The following is a 14248-nucleotide window of genomic DNA, read 5'->3' as shown; positions in this document are numbered from 1 at the left end:
CTCCAGTATATTATACTAGAGTTCCAGCAAAGTATACTGGATCAATATATTATATTGGAGTTCCAGTATAATATATTGGAGTATTTTCTGGATTTTAAACAGTGTTACTTTTGAAACTGTGGCTATTTTTGGATGACCACTTGTAAATCTGACTATTTTTGAATTTCTCGCTTCGGACTTGTCATTTAAAAATAGTTGAATCTTATTCCAAGGTAAAAATAACACGGTATAGCCAGTTTTCGGACTGGTAATTCAAAAATAGCAAGCGTTTACAAAGTCAATAAAAAATAGCCACTATTTTGCTGCAACAGAGATCGGTCCAGGATAATATACTGGAGTTCGGTGCACCTGTGTATGAACTCCAGCATATTATGCTGGACCGGTATACTTTGCTGGCTCCAGTATAATATACTGGAGACTGGAGCACCGGTGCTCCAAACTCCAGTATATTATGCGGGACCGGTATACTTGCTGGAACTCCAGTATATTATGCTGGAGTTCTAGTGTACTTATGCTGGAACTCTGTCATATTATACTTATCCTGGAACTCCAGTATAATATGCTGGAGTTCAAGTATACTTATGTTGGAACTCCAGCATAATATACTGTGTATTTTCTGGGTTTTGAACAGTGTTTTTGTTCAAATTTATCTTTACATGAAAAGTGGCTAAATTTCGATTACTTTTGAAATTAGGCTATTTTTAAACGACCAGTTGTAAATCTGACTATTTTTGAATTTTACCCTGTTCCAAGTCCAGAAGTCTGTAGCAGCCCACTAATCCCCGTAAAAGTAGCACGGTATAGCCAGTTTTCGGACTGGTCATTCAAAAATAGCCAGCATTTACGAAGTCAATGAAAAATAGCCACTATTTTGCTGCAACAGAGACCAGTCCAGCATAATATACTGGAGTTCGGTGCACCCGTGTATGAACTCCAGCATATTATGCTGGACCGCGGTATACTTTGCTGACTCTAGTATAATATACTGGAGTTTGGAACACCGGTGCTCCAAACTCCAGTATATTATACTGGACAATTATACTTGCTGGAACTCCAGTATATTATGCTGGAGTTCTAGTGTACTTATGGTGGAACTCCATCATATTATGCTGGAGTTCCAGCATACTTATCTTGTAACTCCATTATAATATGTTGGAGTTCCAAGCATTCTTATGCTGAAAAACTCCAGTATAATATACTAGTGTATTTTATGGGTTTCGAACAGTATTTTTGCTCATATTTATCTTTTACATAAAATGGCTAAATTTTGATTAGCCATTTTTGTGTGTCCCCTAGCCAGTTGTAAATCTGGCTATTTTTGAATTTCTCCCCTAATATACTAGCCAGTTGTAAATCTGGCTATTTTTGAATTTCTCCCCTAATCTCCGGCTCCAAGTCCAGCCCAATCTTGTCCAACAAATTGAAATTTTCAGCTAAATTTGGTATTTTATTAAGTGGTATTTTCAGAGCCAAACGTTGGAATTTTATTGTTTGTCAGTGAGTAGTTGGTGAACAAGAATATCAAACAGCAAAAAAATCCATCAGCAGATCAAAGTACCCATTTAACTTCTAGCCATTTTTTGATAAAAAGCTTCAACCTTTAACTCCTGTTTTTACATACCCATTAAGGTAAAATCCTTCAAATTCTTGATTTTTGTGTGTTTTTATTAAGTGGGTTATGTGTTGTTGTTCATTATTTGATCTTAATTGGAGTTACTGATTATAAAAATTTGTTCTTGCTATGTATTGTTACACTTTGCAGTAGTTAGTGGAAAAGCTGCAATCTTTAACTCCAATTTTTACATACCCATTAAGGTAAATCCTTCAAATTCTTGATTTTTTGTTTGTTTTTATTAAGTGGGGTTATGTGTTTTTGTTCATTATTTGATATTAATTGGGGTTCTGATTATAAAATTTTTGTTCTTGGAATGTATTAGGACTTTTTGCAGTAGCTAGCTCGGACAATATAATCTTATAAAAAAACCTGAGAGAGAAATATTTTGCTGGACGAAGACTTTGTCAACCTCCGTAGAAAATTAAAATAGAAAAAGAAATTCAATCAATGGGGTCCTTTTTCTTTGGCAGAGAAGAGAGAGAGGGACGTTTGTGTTTGTGCTTTTGAGCCATAATTCAATTCAATAGTAACAATAATTCACGTCAACTGGACTATAGCATTAATGTTACAGAGTATACCAGTACCAATAATTCTATGGAGTAGAGCCCATCTCATACGAACTTTTCTTATTTGAAGTGCCAGTAGCTAGTTGTTTATTTCTTTCTCTCCTATTATCATCAGTTGATCTCTTACCACAAGTACAATTTATCCACATATAGGTTTTTGTCTTTTCAGATAATTAACTGAATCAATGGCATCATCTTCTGCTTCTGGGAGCGCTTCACAGTTTCCTCGGTGAAACTACAAAGTCTTTCTAAGTTTTAGAGGTGAAGATAATCGAAGAACATTTACAGGTCACCTCTTCAAAGGTTTGGAAAACAGTGGAATATTCACGTTTCAAGATGATAAAAGGCTAGAGCATGGCGCATCAATATCAGACGAACTCTTGAAAGCTATCGAACAGTCTCAAGTTGCCCTCGTCGTTTTCTCAAAGAATTATGCAACATCGAGGTGGTGCTTAGATGAGCTAGTGAAGATCATGGAATGCAAGGATCAATGCGGACAAACTGTCATGCCAGTCTTCTATGATGTGGATCCATCACATGTTCGGAACCAGAGGGAGAGCTTTGCTGAAGCCTTTAACAAACATGAAACAAACTATAAGGATGATTGTTGAAGGAATGCAAAAGGTGCAAAGATGGAGGACTGCTCTAACTGCTGCCGCAGATCTAAAAGGATATGATATCCGTGACGGGTGAGTTAAAAACACATAGTAATTTCTTATAATGAAAAAAAATGGAATTCGAGATACCGTAGGAGCAAAGTGAGGAGCTCAAAAGGAATAATTTTCATTCAAATGCGGTTGCTTATGTGAAGAAGTACTACATATTCTACTATAGAAAAAGAATCTGTACCTCAAAAATGAGTTAAACAGAATAGACACTAAATAAATTTATCATGTTTACAAAATAAAAATTAAAAGGTGAAAACTTAATCAATTTATTTTGCTAAGAATACTGCTTACACAATCTAATTTCATTGATTGTCATTTAGACGTTAAAAGTATTTTTATTTTTTATTTTCCTGAAAAAAAGGAATGATGGTTGTTATATATGTTTCTATCAGTAATTAGAGAGAATAAATAAAAAACATCTTAAGCTATTCACATTTGCTATTACCCCAGAAGACACTATAGTTCCTATCACTACCATTTCTCAACAACATTTTTGCACATATAATATTTTGATTGCTCCTTCAAGCATTTGTTTTATGTGCGTATGTTATGAATGAAAATAACATCTTGGAGGACATATTGGTAAGTTTAGCAAGTTATGTCTGTGATCCGGGTTAGAAAATGGTTAAATACCACTAGGTTAGTAAAATAAGGTATGCGTATTGTTGAGAACTCTTCCCCTTCGTCTCTGTTCTTCTTGCTTCTCCCTCCGGACTATCTCTTTCTGTTCTCCCTCGGCTCTCTCTATTTCTTCTCTGGATCTCTTTCTTAGTTCTAGTTATTGTTATTGTAATGATTGAACCTTTGAGTTTATGAATTAAATCCATCATTTTCCTCATTTATTTGTGTTGTGAATTCGGGTTCATAACATTGATGCTTTCATCGATTCGAACTCCAATGGCAGCAGAGATACTAGATAAATTCAGCAATGGTAACCCAGAGACCTGGGTTTATCGGGCGGAGTGTTACTTCAAATTCCTTGGCTTCTCCGAGGAAGACTGGTTACCTCTTCCTTACTTCTACCTTGAAGGTGAGGTCCTCGTTTGGTTTGATTGGCTACATCGTAACAAACAGTTCTACGATTGGAACCACTTCAAGGAGAAATTGATTTTGCGCTTTCGAAAATGGACCTTCGCAGATTCCAATAGGAGTGTGGCTGATTCGTCCCTGGCTTATCATCACTACATTAGTTATGCTACTTTGTGTTCGTCTAAAGCCCATGTATCTCCCTTCAGGTCCAACTTCTATGGGTTAGAATCTACACTCAAAGTGGGAAACTCAGAAGCGAAGCATGTGTTCGATGAAATGCCTACTAGAGCTTTCACCAAAGCAGTGAATGAAACTTCTTCTGTTAAAGCAACGTGGAAAAGCACAGATGCCCACGTCTCTATTTCAAACTTTGCTGCTGATTTGAACAATAATCAGTCACCTAAGGTGTTCAGCGAAACACCTACAACGGCAACTTCCAGCATTCATTTTCCTTCCACAGTGGGTTCAATCCCTTATCTACCAGTCCTTAAACTTCATGCTTCTGGTGCTCTATTCTATGATGGAGACAAGTCCGCCATTGACGAAGACAAGGTGTTTGATGACAATTCCCAGTCGACCACGACTGCTGTCACAAGTGATGATATTTCAGATATTTATATTTCCCCTATGGTCGATGAAAAACGAGATTTGGAATCCTTGAATAAGCCTGAAGACTTAGTAGACGCAACAGAGGATCTTGATTGTAAAGCTAAGTTGATGCAGGAAGGTGCAAATGTCTTTTCTGCTATTCCCTTTGCAGTGGCTTATGGACAGAGTGCTTCTAATTTTTTCGAGCTAGAACACTTAATCGAGCCGGACAACAACACAATTCCCGTACCCGATGGTGTTGCTCATCCAGAAACGCTAGGTCCAAAACTCAGCAATGGCCAAATGTTCGACAAAATTTCTGGTTGGAATGAAACAGGCTCACTGATTAGCCTTCAGCTTGCAGGCACCAGGACAACATTTAAGTACGTCTTGGATCATGGTGGTAAACTGGTTTCAACTTTCAATCAATTGTTACTAGTTAAGGATTGCGTGACTCGATTCCCATTCGATTCCGGAGCGGATCTATTCATTGTGAACCTTGGTGGACCTGTTACTATTCTTGGCGTGAATTTTAAGACCTTGAGTCTAACCAGTCATACTGAGTACCTGCAGGCACCACTATTGATGGGATTTACCGTTACATATCCAGCTTTTCATCAGTATTATAGTGCCGAAAAAGATCCTTCATCCGACTTGATAGAGTTGAAACCGGGTGCTGAAGTGGTAGTAAACAAGGTGCCGAAGTTGTTCGATCAAAATTTTCAAAAGACCAACACAAAGTTTGCAAGAACTGGCACATGGAATCTAAGTGATGACCTTATACTAACAATTAACAACCAGTCAAGAGTTGAGCTCAATGACTTCCAGGTAGTTATATTAGATTATCCTTACAAGGTCGCTAACCTTCTCTTGGGTGAACACAAGACGAAAGCAGGGGATTTATTTCAGAAAATTGAGACACCACACAATCTTACATATGTTGTTGTTATTGTTGCATGTTCAGTTCTCTTGCAACTTAAATTTGTCATGAATATGCAGCAAATGACTAGAGTTCTTAGAACAACTAAGAGAAGTGATTGTGCCAATAACAATTTTCTATGGCTTTACTGTGATTTTGACATACAGGTCTGCATTTGGGTCGACACAGGGCAAATAATCGAGGTTGGTAGTTTTTGTTTTGACTTGTTTATAAACAACAGTCAAGATGGTATATGTATGGTGGTACAAGGCATCAAACTATCAATTTTACTTAAATAACAACAGAAGGAATGTGGATGCACTTGGTGGAAGTCGCTATTTTGTTGGTAGTGATAATGAAATAATCAACACCGTGAAAACCTGTGAGGGTGAAGATAAAGTATGTTTTGAGCAAAAGATTGGAGAAATGGATTCAAGGCTTGACAAATTTAAGGAGTTGAGAAAAGTCGCTGCCCGTGAAATTGTTCTTTATTCAGTGATATCTGAGCATGAATGTTCTGTCTGCAAACTGCATATATCTGCCAGGCACCTTTCTAAACTTTACCATCATGCTTGTAAATATTGGTGTCTAGACAAAAGAGCTACAGTTGCTAAAAATATTGTTTCTAGCCTTGTTTTAGTGTCCATTATCCTAAGAGACCATGCTTTCCAGAAGGCTTTGAAGAGATTATATCCTGTTGTCAATGGATGGGTGATGGAACAATGTGTTGCCAGACTAGATGGGGCTAAGTTCAATATGGTTTTTCATGAGTCAGCTCGTGAGATCCCAACTGTTGCTCTATATCTAATAGCTGACTCAAAGGAGTTGCATATTCCAGCATTGTGCTTTGCAACATTATTCTCATGGGAACTGTTTGATAGCCGTTTTTCAGACCCATTTCTTATTGATGTAACACCTGATCCACATTCAAGTCTTAGTATAATCATCGCTATGATATCAATGTTGTTCTACTCGAACCTTGAGAACAAGGTTCTTATTGAGGATGGGGGTATTGTTATGAATGAAAATAACATCTTGGAGGACATATTGGTAAATTTAGCAAGTTATGTCTGGGACCCGGGTTAGAAAATGGTTAAATACCACTAGGTTAGTAAAATAAGGTATGCGTATTGTTGAGAACTCTTCCCCTTCGTCTCTGTTTTTCTTGCTTCTCCCTCCGGACTATCTCTTTCTGTTCTCCCTCGGCTCTCTCTATTTCTTCTCTGGATCTCTTTCTTAGTTCTAGTTATTGTTATTGTTATTGTAATGATTGAACCTTTGAGTTTATGAATTAAATCCATCATTTTCCTCATTTATTTGTGTTGTGAATTCGGGTTCATAATAGCGTAGTCTTTTAATCATCTCTATACAAATTAATAATATTTAGTAGCTCAGTTTATTGCCTATTTACCTAGTTGATGAGAGTTCAATTCCTCACCTTGCAATCTTCTCTCCCTTTCCCCTACCCTTATGTGATAAAAAAAATAATTATTAAATGCTTACTAATACTTGACTTTCTTACATTTATCCACAATTAATCTTCTTATTTTCGTAGGATTGAAGCAGAGAATATTCAGCGGATTGTAGACCAAATTTCCAAATTGTGCAATAGTGCTACTTTGTATTCTTTGCGAGATGTTGTGGGAATAGATACTCATTTGGAGAAATTAAAGTCCCTACTTAAGGTAGGAGTCAATGATGTTCGGATCATATTGGGGATCCGGTCTAGGGAAGACGACAATAGCAAGAGCCATTTTTGACACTTTATCTCATCAATTTGAAGCTGCTTGTTTCCTTGCGGATATTAAAGAAAATGAAAAACTGCATTCTTTGCAAAACACCCTTCTCTCTGAATTGTTAAGAAGAAAAGATGATTACGTCAATAATAAGCTTGATGGGAAGCGGATGATTCCAGACAGACTTTGCTCTAAGAAGGTGCTAATTGTGCTTGATGATATAGGTCATAAAGATCATTTAGAGTATTTAGCAGGTGATATTGGTTGGTTTGGTAATGGCAGCAGGGTTGTCGTAACAACTAGAGACAAGCATTTGATAGGGAAGGATGATGCAATATATGAAGTGACTGCACTACCTGATCATGAATCCATTCAATTATTCTATCAACATGCTTTCAGAAAAGAAGATCCAGATGAGTGTTTTAAGGAGCTCTCATTGGAGGTAGTAAATTATGCTAAAGGCCTTCCTTTAGCCCTCAAAGTGTGGGGTTCTTTGCTGCATAACCTAGGCTTAACTGAATGGAAAAGTGCAATAGAGCACATGAAAATCAATTCTAATTCGGAAATTGTTGAAAAGCTCAAAATCAGCTATGATGGATTAGAGCCCTTCCAACAAGAGATGTTTTTCTAGATGTAGCATGCTTCTTGCAAGGGAAATATAAAGGTTACGCCATGCAAATTCTTGAGAGTTGTCATTCTAGAGTTGAATACGGATTGTGTGTCTTAATTGATAAATCTCTTATATTTATCTCGGAAAAAGGTGAGTTTCAAATGCACGACTTAATACAAGAAATGGGTAAATATATAGTGAACTTGCGAAAGAATCCGGGAGAACGCAACAGATTATGGCTCGTCAAGGATTTCGAAGAAGTGATGATCAACAGTACAGTAAGTAGGCTAAACAATGTACTACTAGTATTTATTTCTAATTTTCATATTCCAAAAACATATAGGGCAGTCAATTCCAATTATTTGTTCATCTTGCTTCATACTCTTGCAGGGACGGCATTTTAGTTGTTCCCTCTAGTTAGTAGGAGAAGCAAAAGTAATATTAATTGCCTAATTACAACAACAACAACAACAACAACAACAACCCAGTATAATCCCATTAGTGGGGTCTGGGGAGGGTAGTGTGTACGCAGACCTTACCCTTACCCTGAGGTAGAGAGACTGTTTCCAAATAGACCCTCGGCATCCTTCCCTCCAAGAACTTCCCACCTTTGCTCTTGGGGTGACTCGAACTCACAACCTCTTGGTTGGAAGTGGAGGGTGCTTACCATCAGAGCAACCCACCTTGTCTATTAATTGCCTAATTAGTAAACAAAAAAGACATTAATTGCCTAATTCGCTAAGTAGACTCTTTAATCTACATTACCTAATTCGTTTTTCTTATATTTTTAAGCGATGGATTAGTCTAGTGGCCACTTAATCTGTTTGATCCAATGTCATTCTTTGGATTAATTTGAAAAATTTTATGACGTTTTTTACATAATAACTCAATCAGAAATTCACTTTATCATTTTTTTTATGGCAAGTTACAATTTATTGATACTGTTTCAATTACAATTACTTTCTATCACAACATGAAAAGCTTATAGACTTGATTCTAATGAACTTCTAAGAAAAATGTAATACTAGAAAATAGAACTATAGAATTAATTGCAAAAAGTATTTTTCTGAAGTAACATCAGTATTTCTTAAAAAGAATCTAATTAATATTGTATCTTAAACTTAGGCATTGCAAGGAATGAGAAAGTAGTCCTATTAGCAAGCGGATTTTATATGACATTTGAAATTATACTTTGCAGACTAATGATCTTCTTATCAGGGGACCATGGCAATGGAAGCAATCTTTCTTCCTTATTTCGATTTTGATACATTACGCTTTAGCAAAGAGGCCAGGATGTTAAACATAGGGAAGTCGCAGACCGGTGATGGTTCCTTTGAGTATTTGCCCAACAACTTGTGTTGTTTTGTCTGGACTAAGTATTCTTGGGAGTCACTGCCATCTACATTTGAGCCCATAATGCTTGTTCACCTTGAACTCCGGAGCAGTTCACTGCGTTATTTATGGATGGAAACAAAGGTACAATAGTTTGAATTCTATTTTATTGCCATTTATTTTTCTCTCTAACTATCTTTGTCCTTTAATTTGGTGATAATGAGCAAATATTATTGCTTTTGTCACGTATTATTTGTGGTACTTCCTTTTTTTAGCTAGAATTATGATGCATGTCTTTAAATAAACAAAAGTTTGTCCCTCCGGTCCATAATAAGTAATTTTTTTACCTTTTTATTTTGGTCCAAAATAAGTGTCTTTTACATAATCAAGAAGAAATTAATTTCACTTTTCCAAACTTTACCCTTTTTTACAAATCCCAGTATGTCAGGTTAACAAAATGCTACTTTTAATTAAAGGTAATTCAGTCAAAATACTTTTTTTTAGGAGTTAGTATTTTCTTAAAGGCCAATGGCCAAAATGTCATTTATTATGGACCAGAGGGAGTATTAATTAATAAGCTCAAATTAATGTATTTCCATCTCAAAAGAAATTATTGTATTTTATATTATTTAGGGTTGTTCTCAGTATTATTGTAAGATCTTTATGTCCTTTTTTTCCAAATCTTTCCATCATCATTTTAACTAAGAAGCTCAATTTAAGAACTCGTTCAATTATTTCTCATAGTAAGATTTGATTCATATAAATTTCGTCCTAGATTGTATACAGTGGGATGGAAGGAATACTTATTAGTAAAACAAAAAGAGTTCATACATTGCTTCCGGATTTAACATTTGGGTTTCCCCATTTTATATTATACTTTTTTAAAGTGAGAAACACTTTTCTCTTTGCTACCGTTTTTTTCAATCATGTTAAATTACAGTTAGCAATATTTTTATTTATAATTTATTTTTATTCAGTTTCTTAACAAGTAATTTTCCATATATAGAATATAAATTTCTGATTCCATACAAAATAATGTGTTGGCCCTCATAATGCAAATGTTATCATTCATTTGTTGCCGAGGGAGTAATAAATGGAGTACTTTTTGGGAACACTAGCAACAAGTAATTAAGAATTCAAGAAAACAGATGTCATTTGATGCCCACAAATACAAATGAAAAAATAAAACAGTTTCTAAATTCATAGATAGCCCCACTAATCAAATATTTTATTATTCGAATCCTGCAGAACAACAAAATAGGTTCTTTATTTTTTCTCATTCTGTTTGTGTTCTGAACAGCATTTACCGTCTCTACGGAGGATAGATCTCAGCTACTCTAAATGCTTGATGCGAACACCAGATTTCACGGGGATGCCAAATTTGGAGTATTTGAATTTGGAGGAACGTAGTAATCTTGATGAGGTTCACCATTCCCTGGGGTGTTGTAGAAAACTCATTCGGTTAAAATTGGGGTATTGTGAAAGCCTTAAGAGGTTTCCATGTGTTAACGTGGAATCTCTTGAATATCTAAGTGTAGGAGATTGCTCTAGTTTAGAGAAATTTCCAGAAATCCATGGAAGAATGAAGCCGGAGATACAGATTCACATGCTAGGCTCTGGGATAAGGGAACTACCATCCTCTATTTCTCAGTACCAAACTCATATTTCCAAGCTAGATTTGAGCGGTATGGAATACCTTGTAGCTCTTCCAAGCAGCATTTGTAGGTTGAAAAGTTTGGTTATTTTGTGTGTGTTGGGTTGCTCAAAACTTGAAAGCTTGCCATAAGAGGTAGGGGATTTAGAAAACTTGGAGAGGCTTGATGCCAGCTATACCCTAATATCACGACCTCCGTCTTCCATCGTACGCTTGAACAAACTTAGAGTCTTGGATTTTGGATTCTGCAAGGATGGAGTGTACTTTGAGTTCCCTCCCGTGTCTGAAGGATTACGCTCATTGGAAGATCTGAATCTCAGTAACTGCAATCTAACAGATGGAGGACTTCCAAATGATATTGGATCCTTATCCTCTTTGAAATATTTGGATCTCACAGGAAATAATTTTGAGCATTTGCCTCGAAGCATAGCCCAACTTGGTGCTCTTCGAATCTTGGACTTAACAGAGTGCGAGAAGCTTACACAGCTGCCAGAACTTCCACCAGAATTAAATGAATTGTATGTAGATTGTCATATGGCTCTGAAAAGTATCCATGATTTAGTAACAAAGAGAAAGAAACTACAGAGGGTGAAATTCTTGCCTCTGTATGGTAAGGATGATGCACATAATGATTCTATATATAATTTGCTTGCACATGCCCTGTTTCAGAATATCTCTACTTCAGATTCCTTGTCCGAAAATGTGCTTACCATTTGGCATCCTCAAAAGAAGATCCCAAGTTGGTTCCTCTATCAGGGAACGGATAGTAGTGTATCAGTCAATTTGCCTGAAAATTGGTATATACCTGATAAATTCTTGGGATTTGCTGTAAGTTACAATGGCAGCTTAATTGACACCACAGCTCAATTGGTTCCCAAATGTGATGACGGGATGTCGTGCATGACCCAGAAACTTGCTCAAAACTGCATGACCCATTCAAATCTTGATAAAGAATATAATATACATTTTCCTTTGTACCTTTTGCTGGCTTATGGGATGCATCTAAGGCAAATGGAAAAACACCAAATGACTATGGAATTATTAGGCTATCTTTTTCTGGAGAAATGAAGAAGTATGGACTTCGTTTGTTGTATAAAGAAGAACCTGAGGTTGACGCCTTGTTACAAATGAGGGAAAATAACAATGAACCAACAGAATATCGCATTGAGATAAGGAGTAGCAGATCTGACAGTAGTGAACATCATGACTCCGTGACTGATGAAGCCAGTTGCTGTCGCATACTGTAATAACATTAGAAACAAAGGTCACATTCTAATGAAAGTAACATGCAAGTTTGGAAGCCCTTTGCTCTAAAGCCGGTGGCATTGCCTATGAAGAGCATATATGTCCTTTGTTTGTAGCAGAACAACTAGACTCTTGGCCTGAGAAAGAGATTCGCGAGAGAACTTACTTGGGTATGCAATAACCCATTCTTTTTAAATCTACACATATCTATACTATATACTGGTCTTATTAGTAGAGGTGACGTGACACCTCTCTTAGACCAGAATAGTAGTCTTGTGAAATGATATAACATCTTCGCCTTTGCTGACAGGTAGACTTCAAAAACCAATTCAGATGAATGTTCGCGAAGCAAGAAAGCTGTGCCAAAATGGATGGATGAAAGAAGCCTTGGAACTGTTCTTCCTTTGGGATGTAGAGCTCAACTAGCCTTTGTATTCTCTCCATCAGAAACTGATGTTCACCTTTCACTTGCAAAATAATTTTCATCTTGGAAAAACCAGAAGTTTCTTACACACTACATAACTTTAAATATTGCTTGTCGTAATGATCATGCTCTAACTTTAGCGATACACTTTTGCAGGGCCATTTTCATATATGTACCAAGTTAAATGTGGAGGTTCGGTTTAGTATAGAGGGAGTAAAACATCTTCTTAAATATTGTGTTTTTATCCTTCATAAAAAGTCCTGAAAAGGAAAAATCATACTCTATATATCATGAAAAGAGCAGAAATCAGAAATTTAAAAAAACACTTGCAACAAACATGCATGTTTCCTACGAAAGCTTTCCAAAACTTCAAAAACCTTGCAACAAAGTACTACTATATGCTTTCTTTACTTGTATTTGTGCTATTCTTTTCTGACAAAATCGATGTGTATGAAGGTGTTGAGATACGTTGGAGTCATGAATGGTGTCAATGGAAAAGCGTCTGTCGAGCTGCAAAGATACAATAATGAACGCCCATTTGCACAACTCTCACGATCGGATAAAATAATTGCATTTACAATTGAAAGACATGCGAAGAACCTCTAGTAGTGTGTGGTCCGGTTGCTGGAGCTGAAGTGACTGCTTGTGGAGTATGCTGTGACATCTGGCTGACTTGCATCAACTATTGGTGCTCCATCTTAATTCATTTACTGCAAGGCAGTGAAGGGCAGTCCGATGCACTAAGCTCCTGCTATATGGGGGGTCCGGGGAAGGGCCGAACCACAAGGATCTATATTACACAACCTTACCTTGTGTTTCTGCAACAGACTGTTTCCACGACTCGAACCTCCTGGTCACATGACAACAATTTTATCAATTACGCCAAGGCTCCCCTTCAATTACTGCAAGCCAGTATTTTGCTTTTTTTTTTTTTTAAGGTACCAAGTTTTAGACTTTGTTGTATGATTTTCATGTGGAAAGATGCATTTGGTGTTAAGGTTTAAGCAATAACATTAATGGCTCACTCCGTGACTCGTCTCTTCTCTTCTTCTATAGGTTTTTTTGTAGCTTGCTTATTTGTAAATCGCACCTCTGATATTGATTAAGTTGTATCTTGGTCGAAATCAGTTAGTGAAGCAGATTGGTGATGTATGTTGATGCATCATCAATGACTGTATAGTGTTCATATAAGTTTGTAACTCTCTTGATATTGAGGCGTAATTATTGTTATTTGTATATAAAAATAAGGTGTACATTTGGTTCTTTTGATTTGGTTGTTTGATTTCTAATTTTGAAAGAAAATAAATCCAATTCAAAGTAAAATAGATTTGGTTTGGTTCAATTTTTTTTTTTTATAATTTTTTATTTTCTTCGAATTGATTTTTTTTTTGGGTTTTCCATTATCAAGCAAAATAATATCTATAGCAAAACCATAAAAAGAGTTCATTTTGTGAAACATGAAATACAAAATTTACAACCGAACTGCCCCCCCCCCCAACCACACACGCAACACACATACACAAGTAAAAATAGCATGGGATAACCAGTTTTCGGATTGATAATTGAAAAATAGCCAGTGTTTGCAAAGTCATAGAAAAATAGCCACTATTTTGCTACAACACGAAAAGTTATAGCATAATATACTGGAGATTGGTGCACGGAACTCCACCATATTATGCTGGAAGTCCAGTATATTATGCTGGAATATTTTCTGTATTTTGAATAGTATTTTCGTTCAGATTTATCTTTACATAAAAAGTGGCTAAATTTCGATTACTTTTGAAACTGTGACTATATTTTAATGACCACTTGTAAATCTGGCTATTTTTTAATTTTCTACCCAACCCAAAAAAGTAGGGAGA

General features: G+C 36.2%; 1 pseudogene; it reads left to right on the top strand.

Moving 5' to 3' along the window:
* Positions 1–1389: 1389 nt before the first annotated feature.
* On the top strand, positions 1390–13407 carry LOC107790183 (TMV resistance protein N-like; annotated as a pseudogene).
* Positions 13408–14248: the final 841 nt, after the last annotated feature.

The sequence above is a fragment of the Nicotiana tabacum genome, chromosome 13, assembly GCF_000715075.1.
Source record: "Nicotiana tabacum cultivar K326 chromosome 13, ASM71507v2, whole genome shotgun sequence".
In the NCBI taxonomy this organism is placed as follows: Eukaryota; Viridiplantae; Streptophyta; class Magnoliopsida; order Solanales; family Solanaceae; genus Nicotiana; species Nicotiana tabacum.
This window is presented reverse-complemented; position numbering and strand designations above follow the sequence as displayed.